At 32.0% G+C, this 18,644-nt stretch overlaps 1 long non-coding RNA gene across 1 annotated transcript in view; it reads right to left on the reverse strand.

Moving 5' to 3' along the window:
- The window catches only part of LOC108780503 (uncharacterized), a 133,382-nt gene extending 114,949 nt beyond the window's left edge, over positions 1-18,433 (reverse strand). The window contains exon 1 of the long non-coding RNA XR_001940902.1: positions 18,255-18,433. This is a non-coding gene — a long non-coding RNA (uncharacterized LOC108780503). The remainder of the gene's footprint in view (positions 1-18,254) is intronic.
- Positions 18,434-18,644: the final 211 nt, after the last annotated feature.

Genomic DNA, 18,644 nt, shown 5'->3' on the forward strand with positions numbered 1-18,644 from the left:
AATCTCCGCAATGCGTGCTGCACGATCACATAGTATAAATCGTAAGGTCATTTCAAAGCCACAGGAGATCTTAGCAAATTTACCAGTTAATGGATATGAAATTTACTTTCGACCCTCGCCAGCTCCATGGAACGCTCGATTAACATAATGATTATTATAACGAACTTTCGATACGCCCGTCGTCCTATCGCTGTTTCGTTCTTCGTTACCCGCCCCTTTGGCCCTATGCTATCGCATCGAGTATTGTGTTGCAATTACCGACTCGAGTAACTTGCCCTTCAGAAAAAGCTGCTGAACGATAATTTTCATGAGAATATCAAGCAATTCCTTTCACGTATTCTTCCGTTGTATGTAAGTATTCAATTACAATTAAAGACGTGAGGAACCTTAGAAGTACTGTCCGCTACGGTTTTCACCAACAAAATTACGACAGCTCGTAAATAGCTGAAGGAAATAAAATGTTTGAAAACAAATCTGGTTTGACTCGGAAAATGGAAACTTCGATATTGCGGTCTATTCAACAACTGAATAGCAGACGAACGCTGAATAAATATAAAAACGGTCACGACTGAAATGAATTGTTGTAGAAATAGATAGGCATATAAAAATATTAATTAATGTATACATTAAGAAAATTTAGTTGTATAAAAAAATTCTAAAAAATCATGGCAATAATCATATAAAAAAAAAAATAATAAAATATAAAAATAAGTAATAATAATATAAAAAAATAATGTGAAAGAAAAAAAATAAATATTGGTATAAATAGAGGGTAAAGTTTTTATTGCATATGTCTGAATAAAACAGATAAAATTGAATTCTGTTGTAATACGTGCGTCATAAACTGCCAACTGAGTGACATTTAAAATAAATTTCAATTTCCACTGTTAGATCTGCAATTCAATCGGAATACCCTCTACATACATCTCGCTCGTTTCAACATTGATTTTTCCTCTATCTCTTTACCGTTTCTCTAAATATTCTTCTCTCGAGCGAGCGCGATCTATAACCTTCGGCCGCTGCTACAAAGAGCGAGCGCATCGTAAGTGGTGCAAGAATGCACGTGTATGCATCGGGAAACCGAGCAAGAATTATACCTATGTAGGTAGACATGCATAAATGCAGCGACATGTGCGCGAATACGTTCCTGCACTGAGACACGCAATGTCATGAAATTCATCGGCGTAAGAAGCGTGAGTAAAAGCGAGACGTGAAAGAAAGAGGGAATATGTGGTGCAAGATAAGAAGGGAAAAGCGGGAAATACGTGACGAAAGAGGAACGAGAGAATCGGAGGATTAATTTGAATTCCGAATGAATTGAGTTCGGCCGCGCTCGAGAATCATCCTCGAATAACATGGACGCGCGCGATGTCAAGACGCGTCTTGCCCAATCGAACACTTTATGATACTATAAATCAACGGGCCACGTGTGTCCGTCGAAAACACGACAGTGCAATCGTGCGGCAATTCCGTCGGTTTTCAAGTTCGATGCAGTTTTCCGAACAATGTTGGTAAATCGTCCATCGCAATTCGGAATTGCTCGAATCTTTGTAAACGTACACGATCGACAGTGAATTTTTCCATTCAATATTATCTTCAAAATTCTATTATTTTATTGTACGTATCTCCTTTATACTCGGTAAACTTGCAGCAATATTGATAAACGGTAACATTCAATAAGAATGATTGACAGCCATTCTCATTCAAGGGTGAAATTCAATATTAAAGCGCGCACGCAAGTGCCAGCTCAAATTCTTGCATTTTGTCAGCTATAGAAGCCCATAAACGCAATCTCTCCATACACGTATTTGTACGTTCTACTCTCGCGATCGTGCCTGATTACTAACCCACTCTTCTCGCGTGCGACCTATCGATCCGTAAGCGCGCGCAAGCCGACCTACGGTCTACGCAAATTCATCATTAATCCTTGCAGTTCGATTATTCTTGTCATAAACGCGCCCGTCTCTGATAGCTCCGCTTCAATTACTTCTAATTCCAATATATTCCACATCATCCCACTCGACGTTGCATTGACCAGGAGGTCGCGCGTCTCTTTTGTGCCCCTATCTGGAGGCGCTAAGGCAAGCGCAGCGACAATGTCGTGTTACTTTATTACGCGGCCGGCGAATTATAGCGGATTGAGATTATCGGATCTCAATAACGGCTGAATTAATCAAGTTCTGTATACGCTCAATCGATAGCGACCACTCGGATTTTATAATAAAAGTGCTTTTACTTTTTTCTACGTGTCCTATGAGCGGAGATATCACGACGCAAAGTCCGGATCTGTAACTTTTCGCTGTCAAAGAACTTAAGTGTCTAACATAAGTAATCACTGTCGAGGAATTAAAAGCCTAGATGTTGTCTACAAGTTCGCCATCACGAAAGAATGAAAATTTCAGAACTCTATAATAAAGATTCCAGTTTTCGAATTTAAAAAATTTATGAGTTATTATTAATTTTAGGAAAAATACATTGTAATTGAAACTATAACATAGAAAGGAAGTTAGGCGTATATTCATTGTTCTAATTAAAACGTCATTCCAATTTAAAATAAATTTTTTATATACTCTTGACTCTACACTGAAAAGTTGCTAATTTTGAGTTGTGCTACTTTTCTATCAATGCGATATGTATGTACATATAAACAAGCTATAATTCACTTAAATAGTACAGACCAGATCTATATTGCCCTATATCGTCATATTCGTAAGATACCTTCGTAAAAATATCAAAATAATCAAAAATAAAAATGATCAAAAATAAAAATACACGAGAAAAACAATTTTGCTGAAGTATGTAAAGTTTACATTTAATGAAGTAAGCAATAATTTATAATAATTAGATATACATCTGAAAATAAATTTTGTTGAACAAAATATTAAAAGTAATTGTATAAGACCCTAAGTTGGTTGCTAGAATGTCAAAACTTTTTGGATGTTGTACTTAAACGTTCATTATTTTGATAGCACAAAGCGTATATTCATTTTAAAAAGACCCGCGCGCTTTATCAATTATCGACGTGTCTGTTAGTGGAGCTTTGATCTCGAACCACACCGTAGCGCTGAATTCGTTGAAAAGAAAAGCAGCGTTGTTGTATGTATAAAGAAGACACGATTACAGCAATGTTCATTTTTTCTTAAAATAAAGACTTTTGTATCTTTTACTGCGCCTTGAGGAATAAATCTATGGAAAGTAGTGAACCTTGAAGCATTATTTAGTTGGCAGAAACATTATTTTCAATTAATTTTTTTAATACTTCAGCGATATCGTTCTTTCCGTGTAAAGTTAAGCAATTTTAATTCATAAATTTAAATTGTTAAAGTTAGAGAAAAGTCACTGATACTGACGTACTGCTTTGTTTTTGGACAATATTTTTTAAACAAAAAGTAAAAATATAACTTTAAAAACAAAAATGTGAACTAAAAAGTGTCTTCTATCAAATAGTATATAAGCAGTTTTCATAATACTGTTTGCAATTTTGTAATAATTAATTTTTTCATAAGATAAGCAAAAATAAATGTTTTTAGTATAGAAACAAGCCACAAATATATGAATTATGAGTTTATACTTCTCTAATTAGCTAAACAGATCATATTTTTATTGGTATTAATAAAGTACAATATAGTTTGTGTTTATTCTAAAAAATAAGGGGGTGTCGCTTTAGGAAATCTGTATTGGCGACTTCCTCTATAACTTATTTTAAATTGGATTTACATAATCTGTTTTGATTACGAATTTTTGAAACTGACTTCACAGGTTATGTCCGATATCATCGTCCGTCTCTTTCCCTGCTAACTATACGGCGCAGCGAAGAAGAACGAAACTACTTCAAAGACACGAGTGCGACACAATGTCGCAAATTAAAGCGGAACGACGGACAAGAGAGGGGGAGGGGCGCATCCTTCTCCTTCCTTTTTTGTCCCAAGAAACCAGTAGACCGTACCCCCTACCTCTCTCATACCTCAAGCTCCGCAGTCCTCTGGGATTTTCCAGAGACGCGTTAGTGGTAAAGGTCAGACTTGCGTCAGACTAGAGGGAATACCACGACCAAGTTGATCCGTGATTTACGAAAGATCGATGAACGTCTCGGTCCGCGGAGACCAATGCTTTTTTCGCGAAAGCAGCTCGTGGAAAAGCTCGAGTTAATATCAGTATTACATTCGCCCGAAAGAAATTGCAATTGCTCTTGCTATTTATGTCGTACTCTTGATGATTTATAAAGAATTATTGAGTTGGAAAGAAAGTAATCAGCGTTTTTTCGTCAAAAATTTTTATTATAACAAAATGTTTAGATACTATTTTCAATTGAAATAAATACCGCTTGAATCTATCATTTTCTGTCATCTCTTGACCCAATTCTTAATTTCGATTACGATTTGAAAACACTCTCAGTTGAGATCGTGCTGCATTGAATGAAATAAGTCGATATGGCGTAATGTCTTGTAAGTACAAAAAACTATTTTGCCAATTAATCTAAAAGTTTAGTTAAAAGTAGATCTCTAAGATCGGTGCGGTGAGGCAGCGATTTGGCCGAGTGTTCTCGATGCGTGTGTAAATTGGGGGGGCGAATAGAGAGAATTTGTTAGAAAAGAATAATCATTGTTGCGTGACTTCATCACCACCTCTCCATTTACACTCCTACACGAGGACACTAAAATCTAAAGCTATATTTTTAGATACTTTAGTAAAACCATTCTTTCCGTGTTGGCTGAATGCGGAAGAATTTTCCACTGCAGATCCACCAGGATTTCTAAAGTGCATGAGACGATATAGGGTCGAGCGTTGTCATGCTACACGATGATCTTCACATAGGTCGATAACTTCTTCTCCAAGGAGCCAGTCTTTTATCACCGTGAAATCCAACTTTTGCCAGAAACATAGTAGAAAATCTTCTTCTTCTTCTTCTTCCTTAGCTCTATACAGCCCGATGTGGGCCTTGGCTTTCTCAAGTAGTTTCGTAACGTCTTTTTATTTTACGAAGTAAGATTGTTAGTCTTACGTCCAACCCTCCCCCTAGAGGGGTTATGGAGAACCTACAGTTTAACGCCGGAACGGCACTGGTGATCATAGATTTCTTAATCACCAGATGAAACCATTTTCGGCTCCTTACACGCGAAAAATGTCGTGCGGGCGCAGGTGCGATTGAACTCGGTCTTACAGATCGCGAGTTATTCGCACAAGCGGTGAGCCACTCGACGCTTTACATAGTAGAAAATAATAGATTCAAATGGGGGGGGGGGGCAATTATTTTAATAAAAAGCAATTTTTTAAACACACTTTATTTTTACGGAAAATCTTTTAAGAAAAAAAAACTCAGATTATTCTCTCCCCAACCTAATACATATCAATTGCTATGACATAGCTTATCAAAGATTAATATGTGATATTAGGATACATTTAATTGATAGATAATACAATACGTATGTTCATTTTAATTGTAAGCAAATGTTAAACTATATAAAACAACGTTAATGTGCGCTACGTATACGTAGCGCAAACTACATCCAGCGTTTGCGAAAATAACTTGTCGAGTTTTCTTACGGATCTCACTCTCTTTTAGCTTTAAAAAGAAAAACCTTACGAAGACGAGAGAAGACTAGTCTCGAGGCAATGTGGATACAAGTGTCGGAACGCTGTAGCAGCAGTGTTGGACGGGGGCTCAACTGATTACTTACACGACAGTGGGCGAGTGCTTCAAAGACGACGAGTGCACACTGTGTCTCAAATTAAGGAGGGACAACCGTTACCCCCCCTCCCCTCCCCCCTCTCTCTTCTGTTGCTGCCTTTCTACTCGCTGCTTCCGCGAAGCAGCTCTTGAGGATACCGCAAGCCTTTGGCCTTCTGCCGGCCCTGCCTTCAAATGTAAGTTGCGGACTTTGCCATGACGTAAGTTTTAAGTGACGTACCTTTGACTACCATCTACCTCAACTAAGCTCACAAGCACAAAGAGTCCTAGCGAGAAGAAAAGAGAGAAAGAGGGAGATAGCTAGTGGATGCTATAAATTAATACCATGGTACACCAGCGGATAAAGTTTCACCGGTACTGACCGTACCTTTCTCGGACTTTTCAAATAAAATCGTTTGCCTGAATTTCAAAAACGATACGCCGCCGTCTATGGTCTGTGAAGTTGGCGCCCCTAAATGCGAATTTTGACAAAATCAACATTCCATTATACACTATTTGTCCATTAAAAACATTTATCCATAAAAAAATTTTTGTCATCCTCCAAAAAAATTATAAACAAAAAAAATTGTAGCACCCCTACATGAATATTCTTCTGAATTATGTACAAGAATCGTTTGTCCATCAGTCATTTTTATTTGTCCACTTGTCAAAAAAAGTTATAAATAAATTTTGAATATTAATTTTTTCAGGATATCAGTTAAGGTTATTCTATATGCGTATAAAGGGGACTAATTTTTAGGGATAAATGTGAACAAATAATGTACAATCGAATGCAATGTTGGTTTTGACAAAATTCGCATTTAGGGATACCAATTTTACAGTCACCGTCTAGGTATAGAAAAGTAAAAATTCTCTTACGAAGATGAAGAAATGCTCGAAACATATAATTAAACGAACGGAGAAACAGAGAAATAAAAATTTATAGGAGTTATAGTATTCCAATTACTGTTTCGATCTTATTACAATATTGACGTAGATAAATATTTTTTACCAATAACGATATTGATACGATAATCTGAAATGGAATTTTACATTTATTGAACGAAAGAAATTTTATCGAATTTCTATAACGATGTCTCGTTCTTATTTTAATTTTATATATATATATATATATGTTATAGAGAAAATGTTATTTTCGTGTTAATATTGCAACACCATTTAGATATTGAAACACCATTTAGGTTGTATTAGATATTTGATTAATTACGGTTATATCCTCTGGTTAATTACTTTTTCGAACCGCTGTAATATAAATTATCATATACTTAAAATCTCTATTTAAAATTTCGATATATGATTTTATAGAGGCATAACATCGTTATAGCGGAATGTGTCAAAATTTTTGCCGCAGCCACTAATTACACATTTATGGAAGGTTATTTTATCGACCATTTAGATCTTCTATGATATGCATGCCATGCGAAGCAAAATCGTTTTACAAAGTAGCGTAACGATCGCGATTATCGTGCGGTCACGAAACGCTATTAAAAGTACAATACGTGCTGATTTATAAGTAGATAAGTGATATAGTTTAATAAAATTTAATATCTGTTATTGAAAAGTGAACAATTACAATTTCTATTTGTTACAACGTCAAACTTTAATATTATAAATAAAATATATTAATTCATAAATAACAAACTCCTGTATAAATCAAAAATTAACTTGGAAAGAAAAGGGCACTAGGAGTTAAGCGTAGATAACTTCACGCAACGCCGATATATATCTAGCAAATCTATCTATTATAAAAAATTATTAAATAATTAAGCTTACATGTTTCGACTAATTTTTTAGCCTTCTTCAGAGACAATAAAATTTACATAAATAAATTATAATTTCAAAAATAACAAAAGATAAAAAGATGTTTAATCATAATGAGCTCCCTCACAACCGAGAAATAGATTGTAAAGACAATTTCATCCTAAGGAGCACAATCAAATGCATAATAACGTCAGTCTCGCTGGTGCATAGTGGTGAGTCGTGTCATTTGAATTTTGTGATTTGATAATTTTTAATACCGTTAAACTATTTGCTGTGACTCACTGTGTTTGAGACTGACTGGCCTAAATTGTTCTGAAGACCGGTTTTGAGATTGTTTGCGATGCAGTATCGTGGTGAACATGGTGATTCTCCTCACTCCCGAGAAATAGTTGCAATTTGATAAATTTAATTTGGAAATGATTATTTTTCTGCGACATCCTGGAAAATTAATTTCCCATATTTTCAACTTTCTTTATTTCTTTCTTTTCTTCCGTTATTTTTATTCACCTTATGATTAAAGTCAATATGCAATAATTATATTAACAATTTTAATATTTATAAAATAGTATTTGTTGTAACTCATTCGACTAAACTACAAGTCAAATAATATCCTCATCGTTTAATCTACCGATCAGTCACGTTATGCAATAATTAAGATCACACAGACAACGAAAGATATATTCTAAACTTTTATATATCTCGATATTAATATTCGATATCCGTAAAGTTAGTTCATCGGAACGTCGCCCCTCTCTCCCTTCCACGCTTCTACCTCCTGCTTTCATTACTCCTTATAGCAAAGCGACGACGCGGAACGATCGATCGGTCGCTCGCTCGTTCGGTCATTGCGTTTCGGTTGCTAGCCAGCCGGAATTTCCGAAAGGATCGCAACCAACAAAAATTATTCAGCGTCATAAGACTCCATGGTCTCTCTAATCGACGATTTAATCCATAAATTCGTCAACGGTGCCTTTGTTATTTCACAGCGGCACACGAAGCGACATAACGATAACGTGACCAGTAAAACGGCTATCCGTTGCACATTGCGGCGCCATTATCAGCGACAGTACACGGTACGCGCGCTGACGATTTTCATTTCCCTGTTTTTATTGGCCCGTTAAAAGTTACGCCCCCACCGTCATTTATGTCTGATTAAAGTTTAACTTGATTCGTAGAGCAACCCCCGCGCAACAAGCCCTTCGTATCCTCGCTTCGCGCGACACTCCGACGACCCATATAAATTGCTCTTGCAAAAGGCAACTAACGAGTTTTTGCCGGAAATTGCAAACTACACATACATATACGTACATATGTGTATACAGCGTAAATCCAGACAAATTTTATTATATGGATCGTGACTTTATTTTAACATAATTAAAAATTTTTAATTTTAAGGATAAACAAAAGAATAAAATGAAAATGTTCACAAGGACAATACATTCAACAAATTTTATAAAAGTAATATTAGATCACTTTATTTTCAATGTTTCTAACATTTTTTTTTACAAAAAAAAGAGAAATATATACTTATTATAGATATATACGTATATGTTATGTACCTAATATGACCTAAATACAATTTTTTCTTAAAATCTTCACTTATGTGTAAATATTTAAGAAAATCCTTTTTCAATGTTGAAAAATGTTTTTTCTTTTAAATCTGACCATATTCATTTTGGATTTAAAATCAGCAAAAAATTATAAAGAATTGCAAAGCTTAAGTAGACTACAGAGTCCGGGGTTCCCTTGTTTTATTCCATAACTACCTAAAAGAAAATTATGAAATTTAACGCTGTCTAAATTCCTAAGATTTGTTGTAATAATAAAACTTTTTTTATATCGTTTCATTCTTTTTGAACTACTAAAAACATGTGAAAATCATCATTTAAATAATAAGAAAGCTTTGTAATTTGTTTATTAATAGATATTGTATTAATATCGTTATCAAAGAAATATTTTTCAAAAAAATATTAAATATTTGCAACCTAAAAAAGGTTAAGCGTCTATTCTTCTGCAGTTCGTGATTGCATATTTCTCTACATTTAAACGTTGATATCGAAAACAATTCTTAAAAGTGCCGGAATTTGAAAATACTTTCCCATTATCTCGGCATGTTTATCGATTTCGAAATTTTGGCAAAGCCATTGCTCGGAAAGCGCATTAACTCCTTTATTTACGACAGGCTTTGAAAGATGATGGTAAGCTATTAAAACTTTCGACTTTTAGTACCCGAGAACTGAGTATTCAAGATAATTTTTCTCGAACTAGGTTTCAGGTAATTTTCGTTAAAGCTCAAAATATTGAATTGAATGGAATGCGAATGGTTCACAGTACGTGCAATAATAGATATTAATAAAATAATGTAAAGTCGAACAAATACATATTTAAGTAATTAGGATATTTTCCTTAAAATAACATTATCAAATTAAATAAAACTATAAAGTCTTTCATTTTAATACATTTATATATTTTAAAAAATTAAATTGCTGAAATGTGATGAAGAAATAGAAGTTTGCCAGAATAAATCCTAAGATAGATCTCGTTTCGTTGAATATATTTTCCTCCATTTTAGCGTTAAACTGACGTAATACGATGAGCTGACATTATCAAACAAGGATTCTTGCATAGTGGTGTACGGTTTCAGAAATCTTATATCGGACATCGATAATGCATTAACTGTTAAAATCAGAATGGTGCTTTAGTAACCTCTAAGTTAACATCATATTTTTAGAATTTTGTTGCAACAGCTAATAGTTATTCCTAAAATAATTTTAAAATTATTGAATTATTAAAGAGGACGTTATATTTAATAATTAAAAAAAATATTAAATATTATATTTAACTCTCTCTTAACAATACAATGTAAAAAGTAAAATGCTCGAAATATAGGCATCCTAATGATATCAATATCATTTATGTTACAAATTAGTAATCTTGTTTTTTTCCATTTTAATTGATCTTAGATCATAATATATTACGATAAAAATCTTCAAACATTATCTTAAATAAAATGTTGAATTTGGAAAATAAAGAAGATTTTGAGTAATTTAGAAAATTCCTTTCAAACATCGATTAAAATATATCCGGAACTTTTTCATTCTTGTTCTTATTATTTCAGTGTTGATGATAATCATTAGAACTTACAAACAAAACTATCTAAAACCATTTCCATAATAAAACAAAAAGAAATTCCGATAATTTTTCGATTCTTGGATAAAAATTTTTCAAGTTTTTATATATACCTATTAGTAAAGTCTTCTTATATAGTCTCGTTACTAAAATTAAATATATCGCTAGTCAAGATTGTATGTAAATTAGCGTGGCGTATAGTGTCAGTTTGATACGTGTACAAACTTTGTTCAATATTTATTAGAAAGAGATAACGCACGAAGATATTTGAATACGGTTTATATTGGAGCAACAGGTAAAAAGCTCTGGAAATTGGTTAGGCAGGCAAACTCAACAGACACAGCAGTGGCACGTATACGAAGCGATCTCTATAAATATGTATACGCTTTTAGACGAATCTTCTTACACGTGTGTGATAATTTTGACAATGCAGAACACGACATGCATTGAGCTTGTCTTTGCATGAATATATAAGGATAATTTGTGCAAACTTATCCATACGTTGTTGCATATCATATAAAGTAATTAACGTAAATGTATGTCAATTACTTTATATTTCGCACTCTCTCTCTCTCTGAAGTTTATTCGTAAAACTAAGTGCAGACGGAAAGTGGAAGATTAGAGATAGGAGCAATAAATAAATATAAATATATTTGTAATGATAACTTCATTAATCATATCTAAATTCTAATGTACATCGTGTCACGTTTCGAGCTTTTAGTTGATTTAAATGTATTATACATTCCAGTACAAAAGTTCGAAAATATTTCTTAAAAATTTATATTTTTGGGATAATTTATTTAAATATTCATAACAATGTGTTTTTTTAACAATAATATATTCTTCAGATTTAATAACTATTATTGATAGATCTAAAGAATGATTGTTTAAAAAATACACTTTTATGGATATTTTTTGGAAAAAGTAATCCCAAACATGCTATTTTAAATAAAATATTTTCAAATTTTTGATTCCTGAAGCGTATTTTACATATCACTTGGATTAAAAATGCGAGAGACTTTATTGTCGAATGGTTTTAAAGGTATTAAAACTCCAATTTCGAATTTTTCGCATTTAAATGGAACTTAGAAATATAGTAAATAAAACAAACTAATTCACTTAATATAATATTATTACAAAAATGATACGAATTAATCTTTTAAATGTTTTTTGCTTAATCATTTGTTTGTTATTATTTGTACATTGTTTGTTACAATCTTCAGATTTTTTATCATCGTGTGGAACTTGCAAGTAATGAGTGAGTCATAGAACTTTATATTTTTCTCGCGTTATTTTCGTAATTACGTTTCAAGGGGATCCGCTATGTACAACAATAAAGTGTGCGTCGCGTGCAATTAACATTGGAAACACCGTGCAAAATGCGAGCGATTATTCTTTTGTGATGATTAATACATGCGATATAATTAACAATATTTTTGTTTGCAAATGCTAGGTATGTTTACAGCGGAATAAATCTGTAAGGGGGAAAAGGCAAACAAACCTAGAATGAATTGAACAAATGTAAAGCATTCCTGGGATGAGTAACTTATCATTTTTGCCACAAATTATAAAATTGTTCTGAATATTTTATCTAATATATTAAAAATTTCTAACTATGAAAAAGACATTAATGATAGTTATTTATATTAATTTTAAGAATTAATAATAAAAAATATATGATATTAAAATAAACTTTGTTTTGTAAATATATTATACAAAAAAAAAATTATATATAATAAAATTTTAATAAGAAATGAAATTTTTTAAATACAAGATTGCCCCTACACTTTTTTATATAAGACGTTATGACTATAAATACAGAAATAATAAACTTGAAAATCGAAATAATCAAACGAAAAAAAAGGATTATTTGGGAAATTATAAAAAGAGATTAGAAAAACTTCAAAGCGGTAAAAGAATACTTCTATCCTTCCCCCCCCCCCCATGACCTAAATTCTTTCGGCGAGTCTGTGCGTTTCAATACCGTATCCCCCCAACTACCTACCTACACCCTTCTTTCACCCCGGAAAAGTTTTCACCGTCTATTGTACCTTTTGTATTCTTATCACTATTTCCGTTGCTACTCACTATATTTCTTGTTTTTCTGAAAATACCCCCCTGCCTGCAGTTTATCCGGATAAGAACACCACCGAGCATCGGCATGCACGTTCTTTCATTTTCCATTATGTGTAACATTCCATCTGCCATTTAAACCGCATCCCGATTTCACAATGTGTATGTGTACTCGACATTCTTAATAAACAGTCTCGCGTTCGTTGCCTCCATGGTTTCCGGTATGCCAATTTGTAGCTCTTCCAAAATCGCAAACCGCGCTGTCCGCATTACCAATGATTCATAGCATCGAAGGTACTCATAAATGCATTGCACTTTATCAAATAAATTAATAACTTACAACAATGCAATTCTCGGAGTCAAGCTATTATTTTATTAACACCGATTTAACTTATTATTTAACTTTACTCTTTAACGAGAGAGAGAGAGAGAGAGAGAGAGAGAGAATGACGTCATATCTATTATTTGTAATAACTAATAATAATTTTTTTTAATTGTTCGTAATTCTAATCCTTTTTATAACAGTCGAAGCTTTGATTAATTGTTTTCATAATGTAAGACTAAAATATTCAGACAAAATTGTATAATTAATATTAAAGTATTTTACGGACAATCAATATTGCGCTCGTAAATCACATTTTTAATGGCTGCCGTAGTAATAGGGTTGTTCTACTTTTTCCGTGATAAAACGAGCATTGCCGGCTGATGCACTGCTTTTTATGCACTCAATGTGATTCGTCCCAATTTGAGAGATAAAGATAAGTCACACAGGAAATAATGATGTCATATATCCTGGATAGTGGTATGTGTCTGGGAGAGTGTATTTGGCAGGCATACGAGTGCAGGCATACGAACGGTATATGTATATATATTTTTCGCATATATATACATATATGCATACACTACCAGGTTATACTATGATGCACACATTTACGCCGAAAATGCAAACTGGCATCGCAGCGGCAATGAAAAGCACTATTCTCGAAACCGGGAATTATACCAGGATAAAATATCTCCATACACTCTTGTATGAAGATTGTATACGCTAATAGAGATAATCATAAATGCGAAATCAACCCTGCTGATTTGTTCAAATTTGTTATATGTATCATTTTGGTCAATATGACTAAAAACCTTAAAAAATAAAATTTTTTTTCACAGAAAAAAGATCTCATATTAACAGACGAAGTTAAATATCAAAGAAAAATGGTTTTAAATAAAATTTTAGTAAAAAAATTAATTTTTTAAATTTTAGATTAACTTGACTATTGAACAGAATTAAGAAAACATTACGTATTCGCATTAATAATATTCACGTAAACGAAAAATATATATATAATAATATTATTTGCATTTCTCTTAAATATATTGGATAATTGTATTGTATATTGGATAAACGATATTGGAGTGTTTAAAAATTAGTCTGATTCATGAAGATTCTGCCTACTCACTGTAGCTATTTTATAGATTGCGATGTCAAAGTAAGAAAATACATAAAGGAAATTCTTGCACATTAAAGTGCATAGGTAAATATTTTTTCAAAACACAACATTTGCAATATCGATAAAAATTGATTTATAAGATGTATACATATCATAAGATATATACTGCCTCTTGTATTCCGGTAATCGATAAATAACTATATATTTGAAATTGAATTATATCTAATCAAATAACGAAACAAGCTATACGACAGCGGTCGAATTGAAATAAATATAATGTTATTCTATTCCGAAACAAAAGAATTTTTGGTATATTTTACAAGCGTATTCTATCAAATGCAATTGCTTTACCGAAAAATATTTTTATTTTAATTTATTTTTCAAGAATTTTCATTAAATTTTTAAGATCTTGCTTATATATTATATTCCTATGTTATCAATTTAAATATTCGTAATGAGTGTTTAAGAGCTATTAGTAACCTGAGATTTATTGCTATTATACTTGCAGACGATAGACAAATAGTTAGAACAGAAAATAATTTTTTAAAACTCTTATTGTCTCTACTCAAATTTCTATTTTTATTAAATAAAGGTTTTAACATTTACAATAAAAAATTACTTGGTAATGGAATAAAGATATTAAAAAGTAACCCTAAATTTTCTGAAAGTCTAGAACAGTAAAAAAATTTGGGCTAAACAAAAAAAGATTACAGATGAAGAGAATAAAAATATGATTGCAGATGAAAGATTAAATACTTACAATTTGATATTGACAATATGTCGTTTCCTATCTACGAATATCAGAGCGCGGAGATAGCTGATGAAGCTGATGGCCGTGATGCCTGATAAATTAATCGTATGTGATTTACTCTCGTGCCGACGCATCTCGAGCGTAAAGTTTTATCGAGCGATGTGATTTCCGCGCGCGGATATAAATGAAAATAGACGTATAAGGGAGAATGGAGGAAGGAGAGAAAGAGAGACGGGGTTATTCTCACGGCGAACATCGCACCGGCATCTGAATGCGCTCGTAATCGAGCCGATTGCAATTCGGTTGGAATGAATGAAATAAAAAAAAAAAAGGAGAAACCCAGCGGAGTTTCGTCGCCGCCGAGTGGAATTAACCTGACACTATTGTCATCCGCGCGATCCGGTTACACCGTGTGCACATTGCACACTATAACGTCGTTATTAGGACACCGCAGTTGGGAAAATCGCATGCCATCGTTTTGCGCGAGCCTCGGACAGATCGACAGTGATTAAAAAAAAATGCCCCAAAGTACAGATAAACCAATTCCCAATTGCCTAATTCGAGATAAATGTATAATCCAGTCGTACGCGCGATCTGAATCGAAATCACGCGCGATTCTGCAAGCTGTGTCCGAGTTCATCGGAAAAACGTGACTGCCAAGTCTAATCGCGATTTTATCTTTACTTTTGGTACATTTTCTAATTTGGAGGTACACAACGGAACGTTTATTGCACAGCTTACAAATTGTATAATTTCTCGTTGTATTTTATTCATGTACATACATGTATGTTTATTTCATCGCACTCAATGGAAAAGACAGATACAGCAACTATAAATGTGACAGCTATACATATGTATAAAAAAAGGAGTGTATAAAAAAATTTTCAATTTTTTATCATATTGTTTAGAACGATGCGTTTAAATATCATCTATTACTAATTTCAACGTATATATGTATATACCATAAATACGTGTTCAATGATTGTAAAAAGAGTAGGTTTTTCTCTTAGAAGTAGACTCCTCTTATTAATGAATTATCAGAAAAATAAAGTTGCTCCGCTGAATGTAAATGAAACAGCGAACATTTGCGAGGGTAATAATTCTCTAAGAGGTAATGTGGTTTCAGCGCAAAATTTACGACTAGTAAGACGCCCGCCTTCCATTACTCTTCGTCAATTAACTTAATTATCTAATCGTATAATGAATTTCCCCGATGAAGCTCCGTCAAACGACCAAGCCAGCGTAAGGCGTGGTTAATAATCGCTCCTTTGGTATACGCCATATACGAAATGGCCCTGACAATCATGATTCCCGCAATTAAAGGCTTTATCGTCGTTTAGTTTGCGATATCTATGAGTTTCTAGCTCTTTTCAAAAACCAATTACAAAAATAAGCGAGAATGCAGAATTGTGTCTTTCATTGATTTACCAACACTATTAATTTCATTATTATATAATATACTAATATTCATTATTATATAACATTGAACTGAGATAGTAAAAAATATATACATATATACAAATCGAGATGTAAAGAAATGAAAGCAACAATTACTTAGAAATTTAGCTTTACAAAAAAATCATCTAAAAAGTAAATTTGTAAAAAGTAGTAAAATACCTATACTAAGGTAGCCCCCCACTTTTTGAATTCACTTATTTTGAGAATTGTTTCGAGCACAATGTAGCACAAACCTAGCACAATTCAGCACAATTCTCAAAATAAGTGAATTCAAAAAGTGAGGGACTAACTTAGTATAGGCTAGTAAAATCCCTAAAAAAACCTTTTTAAAAAAAGAAAAAATATACGCCAAGTGTATGCTTTCCCAGACAACACAGAATATTTATAATAAATGTTATTACTATTCATTTTTTGAATTGTTATATAAATACTTTATGTAATATTTATGATAAATATAAATAAATATTTCTAATAAGTATTTTTTACCTAAATTATAATGTCTCATTAAGTTTTTTTTTTCATAGCATTTATTATAACATTTACAATAAATATTTCATAATATTTATAATAAATGTGTTTATAATCTGTACAATCTAAAATCACAAAAATATTGAAAAATATTTAAAATAAATCTTATAAATATTTATAAATATTTTACAAATATTTTCTAAATATGATATATATTGTTTATGTTTTAAGTTTGATTATTACTACAGTTTTTATTATTAAAATTTTAACAGCTTAAAGTAACATTTAATAAAATTGTTTAATATTCTTTTTTTATACATTAAAATAGTATTAGTTTAATTATTCTAATACTTTGCAATCCATAAAGTAAACATAAAGTTTAAATTGTACACTTTACAGTGTAACAAGTGTAAAAAAAATTCTTAACTATATGAGTAAACTTTCATCTAAAGTAATATTAATGTAGGAAAAATATGAGTACCTACAGCACACATTCCAGGATTAAACTCTCAGAAAAATTCATAGACTTTGTTTGAAACTTTTAAAAGCAGTTCAAAATATTCACAAAACGTAGTTAATGAAACATACACTTTGTATACCTTATTTCATTGCGGCATTCCTGTATATCAAACATAGTTGAAAGACATTTGTTTCACTTTCTTTCGCGGACATCAAGATACGTAAGAATTCTACAATACGCACGGAAGAATATCTCGCACACGTAAATATCCTTATTCTCTCACGTTTTACGATTTTTATTCTTGCCACGCTTAAAGCTTTCAGCTTCAGGCTAGATCATCGTACTGCCGCATTTCAACGGTAACGTATGACATACATTATACAAAAGAGGTCACCTGTAATGCGATTCGTGAAAATCACACGAGGTCACGTTCCATTTTGGTTACTTTCGGTCATGGCATTACGGTTCATGTTCCATGCTCGCTTTGATGATTTTTAGCTTTTAGATTTCACACACTTTTAGCTTTATAAATCTAACTTACTTCCTCCTAGCGGTAAAGTAATTTATCACATTTTTTTTTTAGAAAAAGTTCTATAAATCTTAACATACTATATGTATCTTAATATACTATTTCCTGAGGAAATAGAATAAAATCTAGAATAGAAAATAATCTACAAAATTATGTGTGTTTAAAGAAAATAATAAATTATATATGATAAAATTCTTTGCTCTCTTATTTCTAATTCTACATAAAAAATCTTCATTCCAATCGGTATTCGCTCCATAAAATTTCAATAACTGGTATTCCAAATCTAATATATCTTAAATTAATATATTTTTACTTAAAATTAATTTTTTTTCATTTTTTAGAAACTAAAATCCGAAAAATAAGATTAAGTAACTTAAAATTATGTAATGTTGTGAACATTATTGTTACAATTTTTCATAACACAGTTGAAGGAAGACCCGCGAATACTAATAGGATTAAATCTAATATGTATACATGCATTTTTCTAAACTCACCGAGATTGCAGTGGTGTTCTCAAAGAGAGTGGAATACTCGCGATAATAAATACTTAGGATAATGAAACACTATATCATTAATTACTTCGCGATCGATAAAAATTTCAGAATATAATTATTAGGCATATCAATCCCAATCGCGATCGATCCGTAAATTCGCGAATTTGTCATGTCTGTAATTTTTGTCCGTTCTGTAAATAGTTCACATTAATAAAAATGCTCATAAGTTTAATAATTAAAGAACTAATAAAATAATAAAAATTACAAATCTATTAAAAATACTTGAAATCTTTTTACAGTATTTTCAAGCGCTTCTAAACAATCCCCAAATATAAAAATCAAATAAGATATTACATGACTTACTTAAAACAATATGCTATACGAATGTAA

This window comes from Cyphomyrmex costatus, unplaced genomic scaffold (genome assembly GCF_001594065.2).
Source record: "Cyphomyrmex costatus isolate MS0001 unplaced genomic scaffold, Ccosl1.0 scaffold70, whole genome shotgun sequence".
In the NCBI taxonomy this organism is placed as follows: Eukaryota; Metazoa; Arthropoda; class Insecta; order Hymenoptera; family Formicidae; genus Cyphomyrmex; species Cyphomyrmex costatus.